The following is a 27,082-nucleotide window of genomic DNA, read 5'->3' on the forward strand; positions in this document are numbered from 1 at the left end:
CAAGGTTCAGAGGTCTCTTTACAAGAGCCCTGGCACTTATTGTTTTGCAAATTAATCACCGAGTAGCGGTATTTCACCTGGCAGTTTTAGCACCAGGAAATACCGAGCCACTCGGAAGGTGCTGCCTGAGAAAAAAACTTTCCTAAATGTAGCTGTTTCGACAGGCTTCTTCTTGAACTTGAAAGGCCTCTTTTATCTGCTTGAATCATGTGCGGGCGAAGACATCTCTTGTGTGATGTCTTGTGTCGTGCAGTTACTTCGATGTCCGTGAAGGCCTTCGCATTACGTTTGTGCACCTATCAATCACAGTAGGCAAAGATCTTATCTGTCATGAACTCTGGGCTGCAGAAGACCATGCACAATGGTCCAATGGATACAATTGCATAACTACGACATGCACTTTTGCTGACTTGTCTTTGATAATTATTTTCTATGACTCCTTTTCAAAATTGGCAGGAAGAACAAGCAATCTAACTTATCATTTATGTAGACAGAGTTGGACAATTTTATATAACTTCAGATTACATTAAAGAAAGGAAGTTTCAAAGGAATGAAAGACTCTTTCATATATTAAGCCATTAGATTGCCATGATGATAAGTAAACCATCTGAAGAGAAATGGATAGCGTCTTCACAGGATTATTTATTTTTGGAAATGGAAAATCTGGAATGGATAACTTTATCACTTATTAGTAATACTGAATAATACTTGAATGATTAAAGCATTATTCTCTGCTGCTAATACCCCTTTACTTTACTCCCGAAAGAGATTCTGTTCCAGGCCATTCCATCATTTCTTTTATCGCGAGGCCTGGAATGGCCAACATTGGATGGACCCATGTGTGGTGCTGCGGACAGCTGCTGAGCCCACCTCCCACTCGCCCTGCGTCTTCTCAGTGGGGAGGCTGCAAGTGCCCCCAAAGCATTGCCATCACCTGCTCTGCCCTTTCCCTGCCATGGCATAAACAAATTCCCGGTGTACATTGATCACCTTCTTGAAGCAGGTGGTAAATGATGCACATTGGGCCTTATTTTTTCCCCTGCTTGGGCCAAAACACACATAATCAGACCCACTGTTCCCAGATCCTTTTGTTGATTCCCAATTCAAGGAAATGCCTCCTAATGTCCATATTTTGGAGCAGGAATACCATCAAGGATCAGTGGAAATAGATCCCCATATCTGTTCAAAAAAATATGGGGAACTCATACTCAGAGTTTTAGTGGAAGGGAAACAGAGAAGGTACCAGTGGCGGCTGGATATAACGGGTGAAAGGGGCGTTGCCCTACCTAGCATCCGAGAGGAAATGAGAGAATGAGTGTACAACACGAAGCAGCTTTAAATTAAGTGCTATTTGCTTTGTGTTAACTGTAACACCGATTCTGTTGCTTTAAGTACTGAGGAGCGAGACGTCCTGTGCGCATGTGCTGGCTGCTAAGCTGGGGCGACGGCTATCGCTCGCCCTTGAGGCACACATGAGGAGAAAGCGATGTCAACATGATAGGAGTGGCCGGTAGAAGCGGTAATGTTTAACCTGTAAATGGGGCGCTTATGCTGTGGCCCAGGCATTTCAAGCAGAGTGCTATTGAAATAAATTATTAGGGACAGGGCTTGCGTACATCATGGAAGTGAAGTGGGTGGCAACAACTTAAGGACTCCCTTCATGTTTGTACTGTTGTATGTTGGAAGCTGGGGGAGTGGGCTGTGGGAGTTCGTCTAGGCAGCTCCAATTTCATTTCGGGTCGGGATAATTAGAGTGCAGCAGGTGTGCGTCGTGTATCGTGTTGGCGGTTTTGATTTATTATCCAGGAGGGACACCGACCAGACGAGATGGGACCTAACCAGGCGCAAGCTTTTGAGGTAAGTGAGAGAGTATTCAGAACAGATTGAGCAGCCCTTTTTTAGCATAAATAAAACGGTCTGGTTTTTTCCCCGCTATCAGTTCAAGCACAGTTACTTACTTTGATAACTTTACTTCGGTCATTGACCATAAAAGTGCAGATAAAATACATACAAACACAATAATAAAATCCATTAATAAAACAGTTTAAAAAGTTATTAAACAATAAGTTATCAAGAAAGAGGACTGGTACCCCAGTTAATTCTTTATACCAAAAGTAGTCCGTCTGCGCCACATACCATGTAGGAAGCGGGAAACCGAAAAAACAATAGGAGGCGAGGTGTCATATGTTAAAACTCTACAAGCCTGTGCGCATTGTTTAAGTCCCAAATTTCTGCACAACGGTGTCAACCAGCATTTCCGTATTTTACTATACGCCGGGCAGAGGAACAGAACATGCGCAATATCTTCTGTACTGTTGTTGCGAGCTGGGCAAGTTCCCTCCTCTGAATCGGCCCATTTAGAAGTCAGTGCCCCAATGGGCAGGCAGCCATGTCTTAGTTGGGTGTACAATTTCTTTGCAAGGGAAGGCTGCACTAAATCTAAAAATTCCTCCCTCATGGGTGCAATTTTCACTTGCAAGAATTCAGTGGACAGCCTACCCAGAGTTGTCGAAGAATGTAACACTTTAAAGGGAGGCCGACAACTCAGACCTCTGCAACCTCGGGCAACTCTCCTCAGGGGACTCCCACAGTTGAGGCAAGCCAATTTGGTAGGAGAGGGCCTTAATGTGAAGTAACCAGGGTATATTTTTGTTCTTTATCCGCCCCCAAACTGCAGAAAATTCCACTCTGTAACCTACATGCTCCGGTACTGACCAGAGCCTTCTCCAGTAGAGCAGTCGTCGTGCAGCTATCAGTTCTTCAATGGACTCAAGGCCCAAGTCTAGACGCAGTGGTATGAGAGGGGTGCTTTTGGGCAAACCCACCAGATTTCTCATAAAGGCCTGCTCAACCTTTAGTAGACTCAGTGCATTCTTGGGCCCCCAAAGTTCTGCACCATACATAGCTGCTGACCTTGCCTGGGTTCTGTAGATCTCAAGAACAGGGTCAGCTGGTTTAAATTGTGATGTTTTGTGAAATTTGCCGATACCCCCTATGATCTGTGAGAGTCTCAGGGTGGATCTAGATACCTGGCAACCCCAGTCAAAATCTTCGGTCAACATGACACCTAGATATACAAAGGTTTTCACCCGTTCGAGTGGGGTGCCATTAAGTACAGGGTTCGGGCGGGTGCGCCTCGGCGGATTGAATATCATAAACTTGGTTTTCCCCAAGTTTATCTCCAATCCCCGCGAGGCACAAAAGGTTGCAAACCCATCCAGAACCCGCTGGATGCCCGTTGATGTTCGGGACAACAACAAGGTGTCATCCGCGAACACCAAAGCGGGAACCCGGCCATCACTATCCCTGACACCACCTAATTCATCCACCAAGCCGTTGACGTAAAGGCTAAAGAGTGTAGGGGCCAGGGCGCAACCCTGGCGTACGCCCCTGGATACGGGGAAGCGGGCGGAGAGTTCTCCGTTCCTCCCGCACCTCACCTGGGCGTAGTTTCCTGCATGGAATCGAATCAAGACATCTAATAAGTAGGATGGGAGGCCTAGTTCTTCCAGCACCCTCCATAATCTCTCCCTAGGCATGAGGTCGAAAGCGGCCCACAGGTCTACAAAGACAAGGTAGAGGCTGCCACCCTCTACTCTTGCAGTTTTCCAGAAAATGACCTGCAGCCTAAAAATTTGGTCCAGGGTAGAGATGCCAGATCTAAAACCGGCTTGGAGGGTGGTTAGTATTGCGTGTTCCTCCATCCACCCCAGTATTCTGTCCAGTAGTATCCGGCTCATTAGTTTTTGGGTGGTTTCTAGGAGACTAATGGGCCTATAGTTAGATGGAACTAACGGGCAGCCCTTCTTATAAATGGGGACGATCTCAGCTCCCAACCAGGTTTCCGGTAGCTTGGAACCCCAGAGGACCGCGTTGAACAGAACTGCAAGGTACGGTGCCCAAATTTTGGGCTGGGGTGAAAGAGGTCACCAGGTAATTTGTCAAGGCATGGCACTTTATTTGGGAGAAATATGTCAATAGCAGATTCCACTTCCCTGAGAGGGATGCTCTTAAGGTTTTCAGAGGGAATTGTTTCCCGGGCATCCAGGAGGCCCACCCGATAACCCAAGCCCGAGGGCCCCAGCAGTCGATGCTCGTGCAGGAGGTCTAGGGCCGGGGAAATCCGAAGGGCACAGTCTACTTCTGGCATCTGGTCCTGGCGTTGGAACACATAGGCGCCAGTCTCGGGACTTGTGTAAAGGGCTGCAAAGTGTGCCTCCCATACTGAGGGAGCAATGTTCGGTAGAACAGCCTCTCCTCCCCCTTTAGTGCCTGAATTACCTATGGTCCAAAATGATTTGGCATCCTTAGAGAGGAGCGCATATCTCAGTTCTTCCCACCTTGCTTCCTCCCACTCTCTCTTGCCCCTGATGATTTCCTTTTTATACAGCAATCTAATTGCCCTGATTTTTACATTATCTTTGGATTTGATTGCCGCAAGGAGATCCCTTTTTAGTTTCTTACAGGTACGATCAAACCAGGGGTGTGTCCTAAGGGTGCACCGCTTATTTCCACTTACTGGGTAAAACAATTCCCCTAACGTCACGGCTAACTGCCTATGTATTTCTACGGCTTGCTGGCGAGAAGTCGGATCACCCATCTCGCTTATGCGAGGAATTGCGATCTGATACATTTTTGCGAGCCGGGTAGGGGAGTCCACAAAATGGGGCCATTTAATCCTTCTTCTGTTGTTTGTTACCATAAGAGGTGGCATCACCATGGCAGGATTGGGGTCGGGTTTGTTAGACCAAAAGACCCAGGCTTCAGGGTTAAAACCAGGGCATTATGATCACTATCGTGCCTTGGCACAACCCTGAATTCTTTCAGCCTATCCCAATGTTTTGCTTCCAACATGAGATAATCAATGATGAAAGTTTGGTTTGCCCTATTATACGTAGCGAGCCCTGGACAGTCGGGATCCAGTCTCCCATTGCACGCCGGCAAAGACGTTGCAAGGGAGAGAGATTTTATTTGGAGCACCAACGGAGTCCATGCCCTGACCAGGGTGATCTTGTGTCGGGGATGCGCCAAAGTGAGTCTACTTCGTCTTGTTCGCACAACTCCAGACTACCCAGAGGCTCAAATTGGCAATTAAAATCACCACCAAGGATTATCGCAATTGAGGGGTCCAGTGACTGAATAAAAAGATTAAGTGCTTTGATGGTGTTCGATTCCTGCCCATTCTTGACTGGCCTTGAGTAGATATTTATTATAGCTACCTGTTGTTTATTTTGGGGTGTTAATAAAACTGCATAACAATCGGGTATGCGAAATCGGTTTCTTGTAAGTCCCAATAAAAAACCCTCATTCACGTGTAGTGTTTTTTGGGTAACGTTTAAGCGGTATATCTTGGTTCTCCGCTTTGTTTTACACGTGTTGGCACAATCATTGGGTTTAGTGGTTATGCACCTCCACCAGGAGGAAAAACCCTTCAGTTAAGGCAGTAGTGATCAGGAATAGTGCTCGTGAGTAGGTGAAGAAAATATGTTAAAAGTCTCTATAGTCCAGACTTCATTATTTATTCTTTCTGGGTTCTAGAGGCATTAAAAACGATGTGGGTGAAATTGAGTTATTATGACTCAATCACTCATGGGAGTAGTGTAGGTCCGGACCAGGCTGTGTGTTAGGTGTGGAGAGATACTTCTAAGCGTATTTGTGCGTAGGAACTGCTATTAATGTAGTTACTTTCACCTTCAAAGTAGTTACCTTACTACCTCTTCAGGATCCATGTGGGTCAGCGGAGGCCTGCTGCGGTTCCTCCGTAATCAGACTTGTTCTGACTCTGCCACCGATGGTCCCAAGTATCTCTCCACACCTAACACACAGCCTGGTCCTGAAGAAAGCCCACCTGACCGATTGGCGACTGAGGGCTGAAACATGTCGACCTACACTACTCCCATGAGTGATTGAGTCATAATAACTCAATTTCGATTACGATTGTGCCAACACGTGTAAAACAAAGCGGAGAACCAAGATATACCGCTTAAACGTTACCCAAAAAACACTACACATGAATGAGGGTTTTTTATTGGGACTTACAAGAAACCGATTCCGCATACCCGATTGTTATGCAGGACAAGTGATCCTTCTCTTTTGATAAGATTATACATTAACGAAGGGAACTGAAGGATCCCAATTCCTTCCTCCCCCCCTCTTGATTAATAAAAGTGTTAATAAAACTGCCAGGATATCGTAAGTTGCAAAGGCCGAGCTAGTGCTCTCCTCCAGTGCTCAGGTCTCCTGCATAAGGCAGATATCGTGAGCGGCCATAAAGGAGGTCCATTCTGGTGGGAGCAGTTTGTTTTTTAACCCGGCTATGTTCCAGGAAAGGAGTTTTAAACATCCTTCCACTGCCTTTTCAGGACCCTGCACATCCAGGTTCCCCTTCTCTCTGGTCCTCTCCCTTGTTGAAGAGTGGAATACTGAGTCATCCCTGGTGGAGGTAGATGGAACATTTTCCTCCAATACCCGTGCTCCAGCACGCTAAACCTGTTCCAATGGGGTTGCAGCGGGTGTATGGGATTATATGGAAGCGTGCCCTTCCCAGATGTCAGCCAGTGTTGCGTTCTATTTGGTGGGAGATAGTGGCCCCTATGGTGGTATTGGAGTGGGTTGGTCTCGAATTGGGAGTAGGGTAGAAATATGACAGATGTAGTGGGCATATTTGGGAGTTTGAACTACAGAGTGGAGCATTACAAATGTGGTCCACAGCAGAGGTGTCCCTAAAGTTTATTATTACAACATCCCCTGACACTGTTTTTGGTCCCCTCCCTATCCAATCTATTCCTATAACCGCCAGTATTTCCCCTGAAACATTTGGGGGTAGGGGTCTAATTGTGCTTGACCATTGGATGCACTTGTTTTTTAGGTCGATCTCATTTTCTCTTTTCCCCTCACTTAGGACTGGAACTCCTGTGAGGGCTACCACATATGGTAGGGCTTCCGGGGGTAAGTTAATGATTGGCAGCTGGTGGGGAGTAGTGTTAGATGGTACATTCCTGATCGTTGGTGTACTGGATTTGCTCTCATTTTTACCCTCCTTAGACTTCTATCTAATTTTATCAGTGTTGGCAATTAAATTTCCCGCTGCCTGGTGGGTTTGACCGTGTGTATTAATGCTAGGAGAGGGAGGAAGTGGAACATGTGCAGGCTTAGGGATCATTTTTGAAGTTCCTGCATTTTTAGACTGTATTGAGTTTTTTTGGTGCAGCTACCCTGTCACTAGGTGTTTTTTTGAGTGCATCACCAGAGTCAGAGGGTGCTGAGTTTCCCAAGGGATTAGCTGGCTTTGTTGTCCCTGCCCCCTTATTATTTAGAATAGTGACCAGTCTATCAAGCTTTGAGACCAGGGGTTGATATGGGTGACAATGGTCTGCTCCAAGCATGCTTGTAGGTCAGCCACCATGTTAGTGACCCAGCACGGTATCCCTAAGGTCGGATGCGACGTATTAGCAGTCGGGGTCACCAGATTGGGATTGGCCAAGTTCTTTATGCCCGATTTTTTTGGGAGGCTCTCTTTCTTTTTCCTGGGGCAGTGTTTGCGTTCTATAGGGGTTTCCTTAGGAAAGGGAGAAGTCAGAACAGTAGGTGCATCCTCAACAACTATAGGGATCTCTATAGGCGCCTGTGCACAGGGCAAATCTATGTAGGACGATGTCAAGTAAGAATTTAAATCCAGGGCATCGGTTACAGTTACTGAACAGTCACCTTCCTGATTTTGCGGACATAATGTGGGTGTAATTGAGAATCTTCTCTCGTATTTTCGATTGCAGTGGCCACAACCCCTATAGTTTTTTGCAGCATCTTATCTATTGCTGTCAAGCTGGGTAGAGGCTGTGGTACTGCCGCCTGCAGTCTGGTATTTGGTCGTGTTGCAGGGGTTTTTGCTTTCTTGCCCAAGTTACTCATTCTGTAAAAATGGATGGTAATAGGTGGGAGTAATAAACAGCGGCAAGGTCCCGAACACATAGGACTAATACCCTCAAGGTCACAGAGTGGACTGCTACTATAGTATGTATGTAGCGGGGGTTTTTAGAACCAAGTAACAGTACCTTTCAAAGGGAAGCCTTTTCTTTGTTGATCTCCTCGGCAAATGTAAGGGGGGTGGCCCGGCCCGTCCTCCTCCGTTCACAGATGGCCACAGACGGCCAGCCCTTTGCCCGGGCTTAGCCCGGCATTGCCCACGCGCGTCCCGCGACGCGGGAGAAGTCCCTTGCCTTTGAGCGCCTCCGTGTGCGGAAGTGGGCGTGATGGAATGCACAGGGAAACCTGGGGGCTGTAGTCCCCCCCTCAGCGGCCGCGTGTTGGATCTAGCGGCGGCGGGGGAGACTAACAGCTGGTCTCCAAGCCCCCGGGTCAAGCGGCATTGTAAGGAGATGACCCACTACCTCCAGCAACAGGTCCGGTTTTGCACACGAGAGTCCTGCTCCACCGGAGAAGTCCCTCGCCTATGAGCGCCTCCGGGCGCGGAAGTGGGCGTGATGGAATGCACAGGGAGACCTGGGGGCTGTAGTCCCCCCCTCAGAGGCCGCGTGTTGGATCTAGCGGCGGCGGGGGAGACTAACAGCTGGTCCCCAAGCCCCCGGGTCAAGCGGCGTGGTAAGGAGATGACCCACTACCTCCATCAACAGGTCCGGTTTTGAACACGAGAGCCCGTGTGCGTCGTGTATCGTGTTGGCGGCTTTGTTTTATTATCCAGGAGGAATGTATTTATTTATTTATTATTGCTATTTATTAAGCGCGAACGAATACCCGTAGGCGTCTCGGCGCTAAACCAACTACGTACATCTCCAGAAAGTATCGCCATAAATTTATTGGTTAAAAAGCCACGTCTTTAGCCGCTTGCGAAAAAGCAGAAGCGAAGGGCTTATCCTAATTGACTGTGGCAATGTATTCCATAATTTGGGGGCCGAAACCAAAAAGTGACGATCACCCCAAGAAACTGTTCTTGTACGTGGCACCACTAGTTGATTCAAAGTGGTGGAACGGAGTTGTCTGGAGGGAGTATAGGGAATTAGTTGGTCCTTGAGAAACTGCGGACTTTGGTTGTGAAGTGCTTTATCGACTATACACAAAATCTGGAACTTGATTCTATTATGAATCGGCAGCCAGTGATAGTTCTTTATTACATCTAAAATGGGTTTGTATTTAGGAGTTCTAGAAAGGAGTCTAGCAGATGCGTTCTGTATGGTTTGCATTTTATTGGTCACGCGAATCTGAGCATTTAGAAATAAACCATTACAGTAGTCTAGGGAGGATAACACTAGGGAGCTTACTAGAGTTTTTCCAGCTGTGTCAGGTAAGAAAGGAAGAATTTTCCTTACTAATTTAAGTTTTTGACAAGCTATGGCTGCTGTCTTATTGGCATGAGCCATAAAATTAAGGCCATCATCAAATGTCACTCCTAAGTTCCTCACCCTGGAGACCGGCTTGGGAGGCATTCCGAAGGATGGGGACCACCAAACTGAGGACCAGCCTGGCGAGAGAGGTCCGAAGATGACCACCTCCGTTTTCTTGGAGTTAAGCTTAAGACAATTGGAGGCCATCCAGTCTCCAATTGCTAGCATACCCCCTTGAAAACATTCTGCCACCTTGTTTCCATCGCTTTTTATAGCCAGAACCAACTGCGTGTCGTCTGTGTAGGAGGTTAGGCTCATCCCATAGGCTTTGATGAGTTTAGCCAGGTCCGACACATAGATATTAAACAGTGTCGGACTTAGGGATGAGCCTTGAGGAACCCCACATGGCAGAGACAACTGAGCCGATTGAAAGGATCCTAGGGTGACCACCTGAGTCCTCCCAGCAAGGAATGAGGTCAACAAGTCTCTGGCCACCAGTCGAATACCCATTTTTCCGACACGGTCGACCAAGATCTTATGGCCGGCCGTGTCGAAAGCTGCGGATAAGTCGAGCAGCACCAGGACAGCTGTTCCTCCCTGATCCCGGATGACTGATGTCATCGGCTGCCTTAATTAATGCAGTTTCCGTACCATGGAATTTTCGAAATCCGAATTGGGTACTGTCCAGCTGGTGTTGTTTCTCAATGAAATCAGAGAGCTGTTGGTTCATGGCTTTTTCGGCTACTTTTGCTAGGAAAGGGAGGCTAGCTATGGGTCGGTAATTCTTTAGCTCCTCCTTGTTCAAATTGGATTTTTTTTAACAGTGGTTTTAAAAGTTTTTTTTTCAGTATCCCTGATCTAAACATGGTATTACAGACCTGTGTGACCACCGTAACAATGGAGTCCATTACTGGAGGAAGGACTTTAAAAGGACAGGGGTCTAGGGCTGAACCCGTTTTAATGGATGATATAATGTCCATTGTGTGATCGTCCGTGAGGTCAGAAAATTGCGTTAGTAGAGATTCAGGAAGGATATTACAAATGGGATTCATGGTAACATCTGTTTTGGAGGAGAATGCTCGATACGTATCATTTACTTTGGCAAAAAAGAAGTGTGCAAGCGCATCACAAAATAATTGAGGAGGTGTTGGAGCTAGATCAGGGGCATTCCCAGCGAGCTGTTTAGTGATCTCATAAAGTCGTTTAGTGGAATTTTTCGCCTTCTCTATTTGTTCAGTGAAGAACTTCTTCTTTGCCTCAGCAATCATGGATTTATAAATTACGAGCATTTCCTTGTAACCAATTTTACTCTCCAAGCTATATGATTTCCGCCAGTGCCTTTCCCTATTCCTACAGAGTTGTTTCTGTTTCCTTAAGTCGTCGGTAAACCATGGGGCCGAGGGAGTAGCTCTATTTCTCGACAGAGTTTTAGTAGGTACTAATGAGTGTGTAGCATGTCCTAGCCAGTCATGATATTGGAGGATGGCGATATTAGGGTCAGTGGATAAGATGGGGCGGGTGCCATCCAATAACTCTCTAAGGTCTGCTGTATTTATGTCTTTCCAGACTTTAAAGGAATCTGGTTTGGCGATGGTAGCCCTGTGAGTGGGGCTCTCCTTAACAGTAATTCTAGCTAAGATGGCATAATGGTCTGACCATGGCAAGGGGAGGATGTCTGTTATACACAGGCCCTCTAGGTTTGAAAAAATGCCATCTAGTATATGGCCTGCCTCGTGGGTAGGGGAAGTAACCAGTTGGCGAAGCCCTAACGTTTCAATGTCTGTTAATATGGAGAAGGTATCTTTATCATCGCGCTGATCTAAGTGGAAATTCCAATCGCCCATAACTGTGTAAGATTCTTCGGTTACCAAAGATTCCAGTATCAAACCAAAGTTTGAGAGGAAGCCTGCACGTGCTCCTGGAGGTCGATACAGTAACACTCCTTTAAAATTGAAGGACGGGGTTAGCTGGATATTAAAATGTAAGGCCTCGCAACATGAGGGAGGGATAGGAGAGGTCCTAACTATGTAGCTGTCTCTGGCAATTATGGCCAGCCCACCCCCTCTTTTACCCTTCCTATCTTGACGGTAAGCCTTGAATCCTGACGGAACCGCAATCACAAGATCAGGGTCAGACGTATCGTCCATCCAAGTTTCTGTGATGAAAAGGATATCTAGTTTCCTGTCTGAGATTAAGTCTGCTATCTCCTGTTGGTGCTTTCCCACGGACCGAGCATTAATAAGTGCTGTACAGATCATAGTCAATTGATGAATGTTTTTTGAGTGAGATAAGACCTTACTATTAATGGTGGAAGTGACAATGTGGCAGTAAGGGCAGCTCAGTGAGGGGGAATTTAAGGCAGACTCCAGGTCGTGTTTTATACAATGAGAGAAAGATGGGCGTAAATCAATCAATTGTGATCTGGGATATATCAGTCGATTATTCAAGCCCATCGGAACAGGGGGGTGGCCCTAGGCCCGGTCCCGGGCGGGCGGGTGCAGACGGGCTTGCCTTTGGCCTGCCTTCGGCGCGCCCGCTGCGCAGACGGAATGACGTTCGCTCTTTATCCAGCGTTGAGGAGGGTGGGAGGCGCCCAGCCACTGCAGCGCCACCCTTTCGTTCCCCCAATATGGCGGCTGCTCACCCTCTGTTCTTCAGCGTCGGCAAGTATTCTGCTACGCTGGGAACAGCGTGGGTGTACGGCAGTCACTGTAATTAAAGGCTCTCAGTATTAAAAGATTACCTAAACAAAATAAATGGCACAAATAAAGTAAAAATCTAAATTTTTAAAATGTGAAACAGAGCCCCCGGCTTCCGCCTCAGGGGTGAGACCGTAGTTAGTTAGAGTCGGCGGGATCGCGCTTTGTGGGAGATTAAATAGCCTGGGAGGGCGGGAGGCGGCCAGCTACTGCAGCGCCACCCTTTCGTCCCCCAATATGGCGGCTGCTCACCCTCTGTTCTTCAGCGTCTGCAAGTATTCTGCTACGCTGGGAACAGCGTGGGTGTACGGCAGTTACTGTAATTAAAGGCTCTCAGTATTAAAAGATTACCTAAACAAAATAAATGGCACAAATAAAGTACAAATATCAATTTTTAAAATGCGAAACAGAGCCCCCGGCTTCCGCCTCAGGGGTGAGACCGTAGTTAGTTAGAGTCGGCGCGATCGCGCTTTGTGGGAGATTAAATAGCTTGTGAGGCCGGGAGGTGGCCAGCTACTGCAGCGCCACCCTTTCGTTCTCCCAATATGGCGGCTGCTCACCCTCTGTTCTTCAGTGTCGGCAAGTATTCTGCTACGCTGGGAACAGCGTGGGTGTACGGCAGTTACTGTAATTAAAGGCTCTCAGTATTAAAAGATTACCTAAACAAAATAAATGGCACAAATAAAGTAAAAATCAAAATTTTTAAAATGCGAAACAGAGCCTCCGGCTTCCCCCTCAGGGGTGAGACTGTACACCGACCAGACAAGATGGGACCTAACCAGGCACGAGCTTTTGAGGTAAGTGAGCGAGTATTCAGAACAGATTTAGCAGCCCTTTTTTAGCATAAATCAAACGGTCTGGTTTTTTTCCCGCTATCAGTTCAAGCACAGTTATTTCCAGGTGTTGGTGGTTATCTCAGCAAGCTCCTGGCCCGCAGTTGCGCACTGACAGATATTCATCTCCCCGCACCGGCAGGGCCTCACCAGGAAATGTACTTCAGAGAAAACCCAGACAGAGTACGTGCCAATTCGAAAGGGGCGGTATTTCTACACGGCCGGGATCAGCGGGCCCGCCCTTGATTGGTTACAAGTGAAGAGCCGGAGGGGTTGCACGTTCATGCGATCTCTGAGTTTGTAAAATCAGCAAGAACATTGGGGTAGGAGGAAGTGGATCAGGTCCTCAGCGAAAACACACAGCTGTGAGAGACTAAACTTCTGAAAAGGCTGCCAAACCCACTTCTATCTGAAAACAAGCACCTGGGCGGGAGAGATGGGTATAATGACAGGGCCGGGCAAGAAGCAGTAGGATGGGGCTGTTATGTGTATCTGCTCCCGGCAGTCCGCATGGCGTGCCGAGGAGCTTGCAGAGTACACACAAACCAGCATATGGTATGGATTCCCCCAGAGCGACAGGACACCCACAAAGCACGGGTGCATTGCCTGGTTTAGTACTAGGCCCTCACGTGTGAGCATGAAGGATTTAAGAGTAGGAGGAGAAGAAGACAGACAAAGCAGCCACGGGAGAGGCGCAGGGAGAGGAGGCTGGGAAAGGGGTAGAAGAGGTGAAGAGGGCATAAGAAGATCACAAGGCAGAAGGGGGTAGAGCTTAGACGGGGTGCTTCAGAGTGTAGAAGAGGAGGATAAGGCAAGAGAGGATCAGAGAGCTGAGGAGGTACGTAAAGCCGAGGAGGTACGAAAGGCAGAGGAGGCATGGAGGGTAGAAGAGGCACGTAAAGCAGAGGAGGCGCGGAGGAAGCACGGAGGGTAGAAGAGGCACGTAAGGCAGAGGAGGCATGGAGGGCAGAGGAGGCACGTAAGGCAGAGGAGGCACGGAGGGCAGAAGAGGCACATAGAGCAGAGGAGGCTCATTTAGTGCTGTAAGATATGGGGTATTTTGTAATGTATTTGCATTTTTGAAGTCTACACCTTCAGAATTGCTTTATAAACATTCGTGCCCTCTCAAATTTGCTGTAAAATGCTCCATTTGCACACACTTTGCAAGTCCCTCTCCCCTTGTGTCCCTCCTATGATAGTCGGCCTGCTCGCTATCCACATAACACTTATCATCAACTTTTATGCCTCACCAATTTCAAATGTCACCAGCCGCCCCTGGAAGGTACATGTTTGAATTTGGTCCATAATCATTTAATATCTTGCTATAAAATCATCATTATCAGTGACATTCTGGCAAAATAAGCATGGCAGTAAATTAAACCTAGACTAGACCATTGATTCCTAGACTAACTCCTACATTTAACTACAATAAAAAATGAAGGAGCGCATTTTGTATTTCTTAAATGCAAATACATTGGTTTAAAATAAATGATCACATCTGTCCAGAGATCACCATATTATTTTAACAGGAAGTTGACATTAATCATGCTAACAAAAATAACAGAAACACAACAGACAAGGATCTTCCATTCTGCTCCTGGCTGAGCTACATCTAGTAATTAGTATTACAAGGCTATCCAGCCGCACAAAGAACAAATCTGAATGGAATAACACAGTTGGAGTACATTTACTTGCCTTTCAAACACTTCTGAGACATTGTTCATTCTTTTCAGTGCAGATACGGAACCACAGCAATTATTCTCTCCCAACTCCAGGGAGCATCATTGAGGAGAAGGGTATTGTAGTAGCGCAAATGTTGCCCTTTCATTTGTAGGGGTGCATTATAATCATGGGTAGTCCGCACCTACATGTGATCCTTTATCGTATTAATTTAGAACATTAGAACGTGAACTGTAATAATGTGAAAGGTTACATATTAGGGATATATTCAATGTAAATGTAACGAGCAGAACATGTCGATAACAATTATTCACGTATCTTTAATGTGGTCATGTAACGTGTTCATTTAGAAAAGCTCAGTAAATAGTGTACATTTTATTAAGGGCGAATGGAGAATTCCGCTCCGCCAGCGGAGTGTGCAGAGATTTCCCTACTCCGCACTCCGCTGAGAACGCGAAGTAGGGCAAAACTCCGACTACGCAGCAGGGCGGAGTTAGCCAGCACCCCACCCACCGCTAAATTGGCTCCCCGCCTCCAACCCCCCCATATAAAATAATACTTATAACCTAATTTAAAAGAATTTAAGTGACTTACCTGTATTGTGGCGTCCCCGGGCTGTCCCCCTCCTTTTCGCCGTACATCGTGCACAAACTGCACATGCGCGCGCATGTATGTGTATGTACATAGGAGGAGGAGGGTAGACCGGGGATGCCGCTATTCAGGTAAGTGACTTTTTTTCTTTTAAATTAGATTGTAAGTATTCTTTTATTAGGGGGGGTGGAGGTGCGTGGCGGAGTGAAGCGGGGTTCCACGAAGTGTCCCCCCAGCTCTGTGTACCTCCGCATAGTTGCGCACCACACGGGGTTACAATTTATATGTAATTTCACGAGGCCTTTGTGCCATTTCTTATATAGGCCGGGTTATGTAGGCATGAATTGTATTTTTCTCCTGGAAGCTCTTGCATTAGATTTAATAGTGAATTTCATGAGTATGTCGGATTTGTTCTTTCTCAAGTTTTTATTGCAAGTAGAGTCTTCATCCTTTTTAGCTAGAATAATGTCTTTGTTTCAGGAGTTAGGCTTAGAGAGAAGAGGATACATTGAACACTGATACTGATAATGAAGAAATGTTAACTTTACCTTGAGGTTATATGAAACACAAGACATCAAACAGATGTAACATACCTGTTACTGCAAGAGGGAGGGAGTACACAATAATTGCCCCAATACACCCATGAACAGGTGAAACTGAACCAACTGCATATAGTGTGCCTTTACAAGAAAGCGAGAACAGGCAAAACATGTTTTGTCATGTCAGTGAAAATCTTTTTCTCCTTGCCCATCATTTTGAGCAGCAATTATTTGAGGAGGAGAGAGGATTTATAGGCATATGATCAACATTCCTGCCATGTTCAGGGAAGGAGCCATTGCTGGATACCGCTTCTCACCTGCAGTGATCCTTGACCTGCATAGAGGCTGGGAGGAGGAATCAATTCATCAACAGCTCATCCCTATGTCATACTTGCACATGCCAGAATAATAGTTGCACTCACTTCCTGCCCACAGAAACCTTACAGTGTTTCAGTGGAGACACAGTGGCTATCAAACTTGCAAATTAATCATGATGCTTGTGACAGGTTCTGGGCATCATCACCAGTTTGTCACCATGTCATAGTCTGATATATTCCTGTTGTATCTGTTGCTAAAATAAAGCACTACTTATGGGGACTATACGTCAGAAAGTTAAACTACACTGAGGACAATGTTAGAACTGAAAAAGGGTTTGATGAAGGCGGTGTGAGGAACGTGTGTGATACCATCCAATCAGTGAATGGTGGGGGGAACGAGTGGGATGAGTGATGGTACTTGAACTAGTTACAAGAGAGTGGTGTTGTATTAGTGCTTGGTCTTATGTTAGACAGACCAAATAGATGGTCAGCATGTATGATGGTGCAGACAAGTTCCTCAATGGGGATGAGATGGAGAAAGGGTCTGGAGTATCCTTGAGAACATATCCTTCCGCTTCCTTCTCTAAGCCTGTCACATTTCGTTGAGCCCCCCATGCCTCCATCATCAATGCAACTGAAGCAGTCAAGCCTGTTTGTTCTATATCTGCTCCAGAACCTCAAGTTGATGGTACTTTTTCTCAGCATGAGAGCATGGAGGGTAGAGAAACCATTAACAATGTCAATGAATTTGAGTTCAGTTCTCTACGCACATAGTAAACACAGACTACTAAGTTGAGTTAGTTGATTTATTACAAAGCCAAAAGTAACTGAACATACAGATACCACAAGATAAGGGTGTAGAAATACATTGGAACCAACATAGAGCCAAATCTGTGAGTAAGGTTGAGGCAGTACAACATGCACAAGCCAATTAATTCAAGAATCAGAATGCAAAAGATCAAGAAACATGAGTCCAAGTTCCCCTGCGTAAAATGTTAATGAAAATAAAGCATTAATCTGTCCCTACGCTAGCACTAACATGGCATCAACCATTCTTCGGGCACGATAGGTTAAGGTGCCAGCATGTACAGTCATCCTTAGAAGTCTCTCCAAATCAATGGGTCAGGTAGCATGAAGCTGCAGAGATAGAGCTCTTTCAAAAATGCTGTCTCTCCAAAGACAACAAAGAATTGGGGCTCTCTCACTACTTACAATACTCCTATATCACAGGTGTCTTTCCAGGATTCCTTTTGGGTTACACCATCCGATAAGCCCACATTCTCGTAGTTTTTTTTTTCCACAGGACGGCGATGCTCCTGAACAGTAACACGATGACCTTGATTCCCAGGCCTTCTCCGGTGAGAAAGTATAACCGTTCTCCTTATAAGCATTAACTCCCAATGTGTCCTCTTCTCACTTGCTTAGTTCTTAAAACAAAGACATTATTCTAACTAACAAGGCTGTTTCTTCGACCTGCAACACAAATGTGAGAAAGAGCAGAATTCAATGTGCACATGAAATTCAAACTGTTAATTCTAATGCGAGATCTTCCAGGGAAAATGTATTTCAGGCCTCCAAGATTCAGCTATTATAAGAGACATGAACATAGGCTTTACGAAATCGTATGACACGATTAATAAGCACATTTAACAATAAACGATTGTCAGTTTCACAACACCAGTATTTCAGATAATATTTTCAGCTGGTTACATTTGATTTCCACATAAATTCTTCAAGTACTCTACATTTTGGCCTATACACACCACATTTATGTTATTACATTTTTCAAGATCCTAACACTTTGTTTAACACAAGAAAAGACTATGCAGATACGTTCCACACATGCCATTATAATGCACCCCTACAAATGAAAATGGATTTTGCGCTACATCACAATACAACAGTCTGTGTACTCTTGCCACATATCTGCTATATTTGGCCCACTGAGGGTGTATGGAGGCAGACATTTAGTTTCTTGTAATGATTGCCTGTATCTGTTTTATGCTTTATGGACGAGGTGAGCAACCCAATATACCCTTGTATCTGTTTTATGGCCTCCTGTTAGTGAAGCAGTCCATGGAGAATAAGTCAAGGCCTAAGGGTTGGATGTATTTATCTGATTAGAGTCAGAGTCAGAGTCAAAAACACTTTATTCGATTGTTTTAAAATCATAAAAGTATGCTACAAAGTCACTTTCAATCATACAGACAAATTATTAAAAACAAGTTAAAAAGTTAAAAGGATTACAATTAAAAAGTGAAATATTCATATAAAAACTTCTTTGTCATCATGTTTGCAGGGACAATAGTTTTATGGGCCCATAACAATGTAAAAAAGATTAAAAAAATTAGCAAGACTAACATATATTTACAATTCTAAATACAAAAGTACTAACAGCCTGGGGAAAAAGTGCAAGACGTGCAGAACATTGGTTCACATTTCTGGATTACAAAAACATTAGTCAATTAATAGTTTTAAGCAAACAATTTACGTTAGCAATTTAACCTTGATCTTGCTTGCTTTGATCGAATTGACATTATCAAGAAATTTGCTAATCCATACATAACTACTGTAGTTTCCATGAGCTGCAAATACAGTAAGGCTGGTCTGACCTGTATAAAGTCTAAACCTCTCAAAATTGGTTTAATGTATTTCTCCCTCCCATTCTTATACAAGGGGCAGAAAAACACAAAGTGTAGCAAATCTTGATCCGAGAAGTGATCACATTTACAGGGAGCATTTTCGTGAGGCTTACACCATTTGTCAAATTCTCCTAGCAGAAAATGTGCTTGATTAAATCGGAATTTAGTGAGGACCCACCTATGGAAAGGCTTATTTACTATCGTCAAATAAGATTGAATAGATAACGAAGCAATCATCATATAGTGGGCCCTGACAGTTGGTTTTAAAATTTCGATAGCCTCTCTCTCTGCTTCCTTCTTCTCTATAAAGTTTTTCTTAACCCAGTCAATGTCCTCTCTCCTTAGCCCCTTAAGTGCTGCCGTCGGCCAACGGTCGTCACGGGCACTACCTCCCCAGTGCTGCGTGCGACCGCTGGACGTCCAGTTCAGCACCGGATAATGGACAGCGCAGCACTGGGGAGGTTTGTTTACGAAGCTCCCAAGTGGTTAGACTCTCGGGGTTTGTATATAGCTCCGGGCGGCCTAAGTATACTGCTGTGTTTTTAATATATTGTAGCCAACCTATCTTAACCACGTTTTCCCTCCCCATACAATCCCTAATAATCACATGGTTTAGAATTAAGGCTGGGTTAAGCCATGTCCTAATCCACGACAGTAGCGGGGCCAGGGCCAAAGAGTCTTCAATGTACCCTATCCCCAATTTATCTGATTATATGTATAGTGTGTGTCATCTGTATGGTATTTCCTATTCCCTTCCATTCAGAATTCTCTACACTAGCAGTTGAGTCCTATGCCCCCCCCCCTTCCCCTCTCCCACCCCGGAGGCAATCTCGGTCGCTGGGGAAGAGAACTCGCCTAGCAATCATAGGGAAGAAATCTAACTGTAAAATTACTTTACAGTTAAAATTTAAGTAATATGAGGCTCCACCCCATCATGTGTAATGTAATGTAATGTAAATAGGTACTTGTAAAGTGTGGGGCTACTCCACAGAGTGTCCCGGCACTGAAAGGACCACAAGACGGACAGGCCTAGATCTAATGTTGGAATAGCAAGGTTTTTAGTTGCCTCCTAAAGGCGAGGAGATCCTGTACCTGTCTCAGAGAGAGTGGCAGGCTGTTCCATGGGCAAGAGGCCATCATTTGGAAGGAGCGACCACCCATGCGGGAGCGGGAGGACTTAGGGATGGTTGTTGAAAGCTGTGCTGAGGACTTCACAGCCCGTTGCGGGACATAGTGCTGAATCCGTTTCCTAATGTAAGAGGCACCAGTATTATGTAGGGCCTTAAAGGCCAGGACCAGAACTTTAAAATGGATCATCTTCTGGACCGGTAACCAGTGCAAAGATTACAAGTGGGGAGATATTCGCGCTCTGAGACCCACCGTGAGTATAGCTCTGGCCCCCGCATTCTGGACCACCTGCAACCGACCAAGTAGATAGTGAGGGGGTCCAACTACTAGGGGGAGATTTCCTCCCAAGACTGTTGATTCCCATCCTGGCTGAGATCTTCACCTAGGTGTAGGGGGAAATCTACTTACGCAGATGTGGATTTGCCTTAGCGTATAAGGCCATTTGTGTTTACTGCACTGATTACAACATGAATTGCATTTTTACCATATACTTTTCCTGATAATTTCTCTAGATTATTGCCTATGAAATCTGTCTGAGAAAAAAAGTGGAGAATGATTATTACTGATGCTTTGATTCAGGATCAGCAGTTAATTGATGCCTGGTGAATGATCAATCAGGCTGCTAAGGAATATACTTGTTATTGTTGCCAATTTCACACCGCCTAATGCATTGATTTTTTATTGACATCACGATCTCTGGTGCTTACTGCAGAAGTAATTGGCGCAAATGCTTTTTCAGATCATGCTTATGTTCAAGTTGATTTAGAAATTTGGGATGGGAGGAGGAGGAGGTCCAGGTGGCAGATAGACCGCCTCCTTCTTCAAGACCCTTTGTGGCTTGAGAGATTTAGGAATTGGATCTCAGATTTTTTTAATACGAATGAAGAAACAGCTGAAATTTTCGCTGTTTGGGTGGATTTAAAGCTGCAGCCCGGGTTCAAACAATTGCAGCATCTGCCGGAAAGGTGACAACATTTCTAGAAGAATTTGCAGAACTCCAGCTATCTCTTGAAAGCGCATTTAGATTTTGTAATTCTTCATCACGGGGTCAGTGGGAAGTAGCAAAGAAGATGTTGAGAGATTGTTTTATTCTTTAGGAAATCAATAGCTCTCAGACATACTTACAAACGGTTTACGAAGAAAGTCAAATGGAGGGGAAAATGTTAGCTTGGTCAACGAAAGCATGACAGGAATCAGTCTGTATCTTGGAGGTAATAGACCCTAAGTCTAATATAGCAGTAACTGATAGAGCAGATATTGCCCGGGTCTTTGTTGAACATTATCAACAACTATACACCACTAAATATATGACCAGCCCGGAAGTAATTCATGAATATTTTGCAAAAGTGGAATTACCCAGGATATCCTTGAATTCAGCTGTTCAGCTTAAAAATGAAATAACAGGATCAGAGATTTTGGTAGTTATAAAGTATACGGCTGGGGGCCTGCGGGGAAGATGGAATACCCATCGAATTTTATAAAACCTTTGCTAAAGAATTGACACCATTTCTGAAGAAAATATTCAACCATATAAAAACTGGAGTTGCTGTTCCGTCGGAGTTTAAGAGGGTGATCGTGGTCAGTTTTACAAAAAAGGGTAAGGAACCTAACAATGTGAACTCATACAGACCGATTAGCCTCTTAAACGCCAACTATAAGATCTTGATGAAGATATGGGCACAGCAATTTACCCCTTTGGTTCAGGAAGTAATTCATTTTGACCGAACAGTTTTTGTCGCGGGACGGACTATGTAAACTAATACTGGGTAACTGATTCAAGCACTTGATTATTTTAATGTCAACAAGACACCAGCCAGCATCATGATGGTTGATGCAGAAAAAGCCTTCAATTTAGTTAATTGGGACGCTTTATTTTTTGGGCTCAAAAGGTTTGGTGTCCCGGTTCAAGTAATTTCCATGCTACAAAACATCTATCGGGGGGCTTAGGCTCAGTTAGTAACAGATGGCAATCAAAAAGGGTCACTGGATATTAATCGGGGGACCAGGCATTCAAATACGAGCTAATATGGACATCAAAGCCCCGATTTAAGGCATGGCAAAATTAAAGCTCTTTGCCGATGACGCCATTCTTTATCTTTGCCCCGAAAAGCCGAACATGGATCAGACTTTGGCCAAATTTAGACAATATGAACTAATTAGGGGATACAGAATCAATCCAATTAAAACTGAGATTATCATATTAAATACTGGAGCTGAGTTCTAGCCAGATAATTTGAAACAGCAGGTTCTCAAAACTGATCCTAAACGTTATCTTGGGATTTTTGTTACAGGTCAATATGGCAAGCTCGTTAAATTGAACTATGAGGCAACTAGTATTAAAATTCAGAAGTTACTCGAAAAATTGGCAATTTTTCCGTTAACTTTGATAGGTTGAGTGGCGCTTATTAAGATGTCCATACCCCTATTAATATTTATTTTTTATGACATCACAATTAAGATCAATGCTAGCTATTTTAAAAGGCTCGATTCTATGATAAGATCATTCATTTGGAACAAAAAGGTCTCTAGAGTTAAACTCTCAGTTCTACAATTAGATACAAATTTGGGTGGCTTAGCACTATTGGATATCCCCACATATTACGAATCAGCTTTTTTGGATATTTTCTTAAAAGTTCTAAACTCCAAGAAAAAACTAGGTACAAAACACTTCTGGATCTGTTGAGTAGACTTCACTCTTTTTTAAACAGAGCTGTTTGCTGGCTTTCACACTATAAAATTAAATGAGTGTAGAGACTTGGGTCTCCACATTCACTCCACCCATTTTAGAACTTGGCAGGATTCTGGCTTGGGTATAGTGAATCAGTTTTTTATTCAGGAGAGGATGATCACTTGGGAAGAAGTTCAGACCAGGGGGTTGATTCCGATTTGGGAAACAAATCCGTACGACGATTCGAATTCGTAGCCGTTTCCGTCCGAATCGTACGAATCCATCCGAATCGCATAGTACGATCCGTAGTAAAAAAAATACGTCCGAATCGTTGCGAACTGTACAAAAAGCAAGGGAAAATCCCTACGATAGGGACCCCGAAAGTGAAGAGTTCGAATCGTAAACATGCCGTACGACCCAACAATTACGATCCGGACCGGGGAATGAGTACCCGATTCGTACGGTAAACGTCACGTATGAGCAATTCGTAAGGAGCGCCACACAATCACATAGGGTACCTTTCGTACACCCCATGATCGTAGGGGTACGGTTCGTACCCCTACGATCATGAGGTGTATGAACCGTACCCCTACAATCTTGGGGTGTACGAACCGTACCCCATAATCATAGGTGTACGAACCGTACCCTTGCGATCATGGGGTGTATGAACCGTACCCCTACGATCATGGGGTATACGAACCGTACCCCATAATCGTAGGTGTACGAACCGTACCCTTACGATCATGGGGTGTACGAACCATACCCCATGATCGTAGGTGTACGAACCGTACCCCTACGATCATGGGGTGTACAAACTGTACCGGGGTCCGTTTTGCACGCATTTCGAGTCGAATTCTGCTTTTCCGGATGTTTTGAGCTCTCGTAAAAAAAGAGTCGTACGGAGTGTTGACTGGATGAATCGTACTTGCTGGGTCGGAAAATGATGCTTCGATCCATACAGACATTGCGTACTGCGCGTCTCGAATGCGATTCGTACGGATTATTGAGTCGTACCGGCTTTGGTACGATTCCAACTGAGAACTGCTTTGGGTACGCATCGTACTACATCATACGTACGGGGACGTTCGAGGATACGATTCGTATGGGAAAATGCTCCGTACTGCTATTCGTACGGGATTTTACCGAATCGGAATCGGCCCCCACGTGTTATGATCGCAATAAACCATTATTTTTTTTAATATTTACAAATAGTTCATTTCTTAAATAAATATATTTTATTATAAAGTTGCTCCCCTTTAAAGGTAGCTACCGCCTTGTATTCCGTAAATATGAGAGGGGTGGGAAACTAGTATTGTCTGATACAAGCCCAAAATGAATCTCCTTTGGTGGAAAGGTTTCTCGAGAAAGTCGCTTCGGAAAACCCAATGTTTTTTGTCCAGTCAAGAATGGCAAACAATATCTATCACAGGAAACAAGACCCTCAGAGCTGTCAACTTTAAAAGAATATTATATATCAATGGGGATACCCAATAGGCTACAAGAACTGGGTTACAGATGCGGTACAGTACAAAAAGCGAACGAGTAGCACAAATAGCTTAAAACATTAACAATTTTACTTGCATTCACCATTAAGATTTTAGAAGTCACTGTTGCAATTGTATGCAGTTTATTTGCATTAGATTTGATTTATCAGTAGTGGCAACACAGTTGCTCATTAAATTTAAAAATATATGAAACATTTACAAAAAAGAGAGCGGTGTTAAGGATGAAGGAAGGGATCGTGATGGTGATTAAGGAGTAGGGGTAGTGGACATGGACAGGGTAGTGTGACATATATACATCGATATCACATAATAGTACTGTCCGGCCTTGTTGCAAGGTCAGTTGTTCACAAGGTAACACATAGCAGTGTATGGACACTATCACATTAGTTTAAAGTTGTCCTGGCTTGTGAGTTGGTTGGAAGTTGACGTTTCGATCCCTATTGGGTACACTAGATGAGTCCAACCTTAGGGTGGGGTCTTCCTCAGAACTAGCAATGTGAAGAGCACCTAAAAGTTAAATGACTAAATGACTTTACATAAACTCTAAAGGGTTACAGGGAAGGTGAATGAGCGTAGAAAAGGGGTTATGGAATTTACCAAATTATAAGTCATCTAGCGTGTTTCCCACGAACTGGGAATATTTGTCGAGATGGAGCTCAGCCGAGCTCCTAGAGACAGAGAAAACACAGGTATATTAATATCCATGAAAAACTAAATGTAATCATGGAAAACACCCTTCACAATAATGACACTTACTCAGTAAACGGTTTGGGGGTATGGCCACCTGTGCACATACAGGCGCAATGGCAATGCAGGTAAATGAATCCCTGTCACATTCCAGATAAATCTGCAAAGACCGTGAAATGAAGCGAAAAAATATTGAGGGCTTGTGGTCAGCGCTGGGTAATGTCGTACAGAATTGTGGTGAATGAAAACAAAACGCTTACATGGACGTGAAACATTCTAGCACATTACTTAAGTACTGCACGTGTGGTATTAGTGCAGAAGTTTAAACAGCGTGGTGCCAACTGACTCCTACGTCGGCCCGCGGTATTAAGGACAAATCAAAAAGACGTACTTCGGCTGCCGCCGAATGGAGATTCAGCAAAACAAATTAAATGTGCAGAATAACGGATTCTCCTGTACAAAGTGGGGGAAACTCGGTTAGTGCCATTGATGCGGCACAAAGTAGAGTTAAAAACAGAGGGGGGAGGGTCTACTCGCCTATGGCTTGCCTGTGATGTGGGGAAGAATGTGAGGAATGCTTCCGCAGCCGCCAGGAGACCTGTCTGATGAGAGAGGGGAACTAAGTGCCCGCTTCTGTTCTGCGTTTCAAAATGACACTTGTTGGCAGCTCGAATAGCAATGCATGTGCGGCTAACTCTGGGAGGACTCTGCAGATAAGATCTCACGGGTACGCAGTCTATAACCTTACAGCTAACATGCTCTTACCTATAAGCAACCGCCCGGCTCTGTCAATGTGGCATCAGTGAGCTCGCTTGGATGCGTCGGTTTTAAAGGCGTGCATGTGTTACGGGCACGTTAAGTGCAGCAGCTATATTTTAACTCGTCAGGCGGCATGACACTGTATTGTTGCCTGACAGCATTAACATAGTGACAAGACCTCGATGGAAAAGGAATGCCTTGGGCTTCTGTGTGTCTCATGAATGATCTAAAATGGAATTGTCACGCCTGTAGGCAGAGGTTAAAATCCGATGACATAGCAGAAATTGTGCGTTATCTTTAGCAATACATTTGACAATAGGACAAGTTAGGAGAAAGCTTCTCAGATATATATATATATATATATATATATATATATATGGGGCAATGAGGCCCGTTTGATCCTAAATCCTACATTGTACACACAACATCAATGGTGCATTGTGCAAAATGGTTCAATATTGACATTCAGAACAATGGAACATATTAATTTGGAGGGACGATTTAACAGAACAACAAATGGCATCTTCAATTAATGCAACATAGTATGTAGTTAATAATACATTTCATGATAAGACAAGCTTAGGAGGGGCTTGGAGAGTGCGTCTCAGATATATACTTTTGGGGCAATAAGGCCCGTTTGATGATAAGCCCTGCATTGTACACAAAACATCATTGGTACATTGTGCAAAAATTTTCCATATTGACATACGGAACGATGGGTCATATTAAGGGGTGGGAAGCCTTAAACAGAACTTCAGACTGCGTTTGTTGTATCCATCCCTTTGGGGGTCGGAGAGGCAGGATTTAGAACAGATACAAGATCTGAGGTAATATAGTCTTTTTGACTGCAGCCATTTTACCGAGCAAGGAGAGTGGGTAGTGATTCCATTGGCTCAATTCCTTGCAAATTTTCATCTGCAACCGTGCGTAATTAGTAGTCAGTATTGCTGGTAGGGAGGGAGCTAACTGGATCCTGAGATAGGGCATGGAGCCTGTCTCCCATTGAATTGGGTGACGTTCCTGGCGGTACGCACGAGTGTATGACATTAGGGATTTATCCATATTCTCCTTAAACACAGAGGCTTGCACAAAGGTCTCTAATTCTGTGAGGCACGCTGGTAGTGCGGGAGTTGGGTTCGACAATGAGATCAGAATGTTGTCTGAGTAGAGACTAATCGTGTGTATATCCCCCCCAAATGTAATCCCTGTTATTGCTGGGTTGTGTCGAAAATGGTATGCCAAAGGCTCCATATGAAACAGAAAGAAAACAGGTGACAAGGGGCATCCCCTTGTACTGTGGCTGTTGGGAACAGGTAGCAATTGAAGATGTGTGTTCGGAACTTCTCCCCCATCCCCACCTGTTCTAGAACCTGTTCTAGGTATGGCCAATGGACCCTATCAAAGGCCTTTTTCTCGTTGATGGTGAGTAGCATGTATTCCCCCTGCATCCGAGAGACTCCCTAAGTGCCCGCTTTGTATTGTCGCTTTTTTGGCGCTGAGGGATGAAGCCTGCTTGATCGGGGTCTATTGGGAGATTTGAGGCGGTGATAATCTTTGGGTAAGAGGTGCGTTTCCTGCAGGAGGCATATATCTGCATTACTATTTTCCAGACAAGATAGGACTGCTTTACGCTTAACGGGGTTGTTAAGCCCCCTCATGTTCAGGGTGAGTATCTTAAGTGTAGCGGGAGCCATTT

Source organism: Lissotriton helveticus, chromosome 8 (genome assembly GCF_964261635.1).
Source record: "Lissotriton helveticus chromosome 8, aLisHel1.1, whole genome shotgun sequence".
Classification (NCBI taxonomy): Eukaryota; Metazoa; Chordata; class Amphibia; order Caudata; family Salamandridae; genus Lissotriton; species Lissotriton helveticus.